Here is a 5,228-nt window from a genome sequence, read left to right on the forward strand (position 1 = left end):
CCCCCGCTGTAAGTAACAACCTCGTCACGAGTAAACCTCCAGTGACGGTAATAGAAAGAGTAGCGCCCGTAGGCAATATGTACAAACCGAATATAAAGGTAAGTGTCCGCAACACTATCCCTCAAAACTGAGAATAAGCTGACCCAATGGTCTGAAAATAAGACCTCCTAAGTCCAACCAACTCTCTGTGATTCCCGTAAGGAAACCACACAAAAAGCTATAGGCGGAACTACCCTGTCCCCTAGGTAACAAATAACGCTCAGAGCTACGACTCTACTCCTACACTAATCCTAACTCGAGGAGCTCACACCAGCACTAAACCTACGTGCTAGCATGATCGTCGTCTGAATCAGAATCCAGAACGACCAAGTCTACCAACCCTATCCGTCCTCCCCTCGCAACCGCAGTGCGCTCCGATGCTGGACTCACGGGCTTAGGGCCCGAACCCTGATCATCAATGATCGCAACGGAGGGTGCACTAGACCCTGCCGAAGGCACTCCCACGGGAATCTCCTCTAAGGGATCCTCGTCCTCTGAAGATGACGGTGGCGGCGGTGCTCCTCCAAATCCTGGCCCACAGTGGACGCCCGGTGGCAAGTTGAAGCTGATAGAGCATCTCCTCAACACTCCTGACCTCAAGAGTCCTCCACTATCCACATGGTCCTCCATGATACGCCCCGAATACGTCGCTCGATGGCTCGCGGGGTCAACCACCCACGACCCGGGGTCGTCCTGGTCGATCATCTCATATCTGATCCCCCCCGAAGGGTGGACCATTGTGAACCAGTCCGCAATGGACATCTGACAAAAGGCGTTGTCCGCCAAAACACACACAGAAGACGCGAGGGTCAACTCCAAAGAACTATGTAAATATTAAACCCAATAGGTACAGATAATAAATAGCCACTTAGGCTTATAGCTAGGGATAACATCCTAGGGTTGCATATTCCACAAAACATAACAACAATAATAACACTTAACATGTTCCAAGTAAGATTATCAAATAGCAATCACACTCATCAACTAAGTCAGTATGCATATTGCATGAAATGATATGCAGGTTAACCCAGTCAACCAACATGCAATCCGGAACGGATGGACATCAACGGATCAGCCCTAGCACCAGCCACGGTGGGACCATTTCGGCCCGCGTGCCTCTTACTCCAACAACAACGGTAGTCAGATCAGCCGTAACCCGTAGGTCTGCCATTTCGGTCTGCTACAAGAGACGTCTACAAACGCTCTTACACGGCATTTCGGGTCTTATGACCATTTTGGAAACCGACGACATTTGGAATTCTCCGAGGTCCGGTATCACGCCGTGTATAAACCTCCTATGTATGCATGAATGCAATGTGATTAACCAAACAACGTCTCCGACCTCACTCGACACGTCGCCACGTGTTCTAGGTAAATTAATGTCTCTAAAAGCTTACCCTAAGGTAAAAGTCGATTCTGCGACAAAAGACAACACATCACAACAACCCATAACTCATGATGATCTACAAATCATCCGACTCATCTCAAAACGATTGTCATAACTGCTCGACGAGCACAGAGTATCACACTCTCGGAAACTAACGGTTTCCCGGACTTATCCCCAGGATAGCCCAACAACATAGCTGCTCCAACAGCACAACAACAAACGCTGCTCCAACAGCACAACAACAACACATACTCAACGCCTCTCAATTTTCTCAACACTCGGATCCGACGACACTTCTCGTTTTCCAAAACTAGGATTTGCATCCGAAGCTTCCTTTCGAGTTTGTTATCATTACTTAAAGATTTAGAGGTTGTTTAATGTCTTATGAGTTTTCTTTACAAAATAGTATCCTTTTAGTCTTATCGCAAATCCTATCAGTTCTCGGGATCTCCAAATCCCCAAATGACTCCAGAGAATGTCTCGATCCATAAACATCATAACAAGGCCCGAATCTCATTCGTCCTATCAAGCTTTCTCAAAACTCTCAAAATAAAATCGGCATGACCTGCCCGCTATTCTCACTTTTCAGAAACTCAGATTTCATAGCAGCAGCATAATTAACTCATCACAGTCAACAACATGTCATATATATATATACATCTCATCATAAACACTTAACACTTAGCATATAAAGCATGTACCACACATCCTAGATTACCCACATAGCACATAGCATGTAAGTCAATCTCAAAAACATTCAGTAGATGAATCATCTACATTGTCAGCCGAAGCCTCAGAAAACATTTTCCAATCACACACAATCCAGTGCATAAACAGTAAACAATGTCGAAAAGCATCGACCCTAAGCATTAACTAGAGATTCAGTGAGAAGCCCTCACCTGCAGATTCTCCAGGATGAACTTCCAACTCTTCCTCACAATCAAAGTGTTGCTTCTCAGGAAATTCCTCAAAAGCTCCTTTAAAGCAAAATCACAGAAATACTATTAGAATCTATCGGAAACTAAGCTATCGATACTTACTAAGGTTACTCGAAGGAATCTATACTCTAAAGTACGATAATCTAGCGTGAAAGACAAGTTTTCGGAAAAGGAAATTTTCCTCCTCCCCCCCTAATAGGTTCGACCACTTTTCACAATTAGGAGACTCGATTTTTCTTCGATCAAACTTGGTTCCTATGCTATCATTAGCCGTAACTAAGGTTATTCTGAACTCGGAAAAATTATCGGATCAAAAATTGTCGCAGGGGTAATTTGGTCATGATTTTTAACTTAGAAATTTCAAAACTGAAATCCCAAAAACCAAATTTTGCAGGGACGTCACCAACGACGTTTATGACAACTAATCCTACTAGCACTAAGCTAAGGCGATAGTTTTCAGCCTAAAGGTTGAAGCTTTACTCCAAAAACTCCAAAAATGGGTATTTTAGGCTAAAATTGATTCCGACGGAATTCCGGCGACATAACGGAAAATCTAACCCGGCAGAAGTGATCTTGGGCACATAAGGAAGAGGTTTAGAATCAGAAATGAAATATTCAGGATAGTTTTGCAAAAACCCATAAACTATCAACTCAGAAAAGTCTACAGAAAAGCTATGGAAAAAGCGATCAGAGGTAAGGATTAGCGACTGTACCTCGAAACCTTGAAGTAGCAACTAACGGATCAACGATCAAGCAAGAAATGAACAAAATTCTTCTTCCTTCTTCCTTGGTGAAGCTCGCGGGTTTGAGGAGAGAAAATGGAGGAGTTTTGTGTTTTTTTCTCACTTGTTTGCTATATATAGAAGATGGAAATTCGCGGGAAAATGAAAGTTTCGCGAATCTGATTTTTCCGGCGTCATTCTCCATGAATTCTAAGATATGTTTTGGCAAAAGAATTCCAAAACTATAAAGATGTCTCCTTGTATTTTTGGCAACTAATGCATAGTCGGTGTAAAACTATTTTACCCGATAAGTTGCTTTTTGCATCGAATGTCGGAATGGAAAACTTCCTTCTGAAGAAAGATTGAAATCATCAAGAGAAATGGGTGTACGCGTGTAGAATATTCATTTGAAGCTCTGAATAGATAAAATCCCCATAGTCGGGTGATTCTAGGGTTTTGAAATACCAGGGTTTTGGTTTCGGCAAACTTCCGATGATTGAAATCGGACATTCGTAGATCCTAGAGTTTCGCCTCGAAACGATTGTGATATATGGAAGAAGAGAAGTTCTAACATTTCTCTGAAGATTTTTGGAATTAACTTCCATCGTGCCTAAAAGTGAAAATTAGCTATATACTAGGGTTTCTGACCTAGGTTAAGCGTATAACGATCGTGCTATAACTTTTATCGATCATAATGCAATCCGTGAACTTTTCCTGAACTTTCCCCTTCATAAATATATTTCATTTAATGAACTTTTGTTCAGGTTTCCCTTCCCATTACATCAACCCTAATCGTGAATAAGAAATTTATTCACTTAGCATAAGCTTAAAAAAAAACTTGGGCCTTACATTACTACCCTCCAAAAAGAAAGTTTCGACCTCGAAACTTAAGGGTTAGTAAAAAGTTCTGGATACTGTTCTTGAATCTTCTCCTTCAGCTCCCATGTCGCATCACCGGTGTCTTTGTTCCAAATGACCTTCACTAACTCGATCTCTTTCCCTCTCAACTGTTTTATCCTGGTGTCACCAATGCTAATTGGCGGTGTCTCGAAAGACAGATCATCCTTCAACTCAATGTCATCTAGCTCGATAACATGTGTCGGATCCGCAATATATTTCCTCAGTTGTGACACGTGGAATACATCATGAATGTTTGATAGAAATGGAGGTAGTGCAATCTGATAAGCAACGGGTCCAATTCGACGAGTGATCTGATAAGGTCCAATAAACTTCGGCGTAAGCTTCTTTGACTTGATTGCTCGACCAACTCCCGTCGTCTGAGTAACTCTCAGAAATACATGATCTCCTTCTTCGAATTCCAGAGTTCTGCGCCTTTGATCGGCATAACTCTTCTGTCTACTCTGAGAAGTCTTCATCTTCTCTCTGATCTGCTTGATCTTCTCAGTTGTCTGTTGCAGAAGTTCCGGTCCTACCAACAGATTTTCTCCGTTTTGGTACCAACACAAAGGTGTTCTACACTTGCGGCCGTACAAAGCCTCATACGGTGCCATACCTATGCTCGTATGAAAACTGTTGTTGTATGTGAACTCAATCAACGGTAACAAGGTATCCCAACTGCCCTTGTTGTCTAACACGCAAGCGCGTAGCAAATCCTCCAACGACTGGATTGTCCTCTCAGTCTGTCCATCAGTCTGCGGATGATAAGCAGAACTTAGTCTCAGCCTCGTTCCCAAAGCTTCCTGAAGAGCTCCCCAAAAGTGTGATGTAAACTTCGGGTCTCGATCGGATACAATACTTGTCGGCACTCCGTGAAGTCGTACAATCTCGGATATGTAAATCTCTGACAGTTTCTCCACGTTGTACGTAGTCCTCACAGGTACGAAATGAGCCGACTTTGTCAGTCGATCCACAATTACCCAAATAGAATCGTATCCCTTCTGAGTTCTTGGCAAAGCCACGACGAAATCCATCGATATGCTATCCCACTTCCACTCTGGTACATCTAAGCTTTGTAGCATACCTGAAGACTTCTGATGCTCCACCTTTGCCTTCTGACATGTCAAACATGCAGCTACATATTCAGCCACTTGTCTTTTCATTCCTGGCCACCAAAAATTCACCTTCAAGTCTTGATACATCTTTTTCATTCCAGGATGAATGCTTAACTTGCTCTTGTGACCC

The sequence above is a fragment of the Lotus japonicus genome, unplaced genomic scaffold (genome assembly GCF_012489685.1).
Source record: "Lotus japonicus ecotype B-129 unplaced genomic scaffold, LjGifu_v1.2 AP022635.2".
Classification (NCBI taxonomy): Eukaryota; Viridiplantae; Streptophyta; class Magnoliopsida; order Fabales; family Fabaceae; genus Lotus; species Lotus japonicus.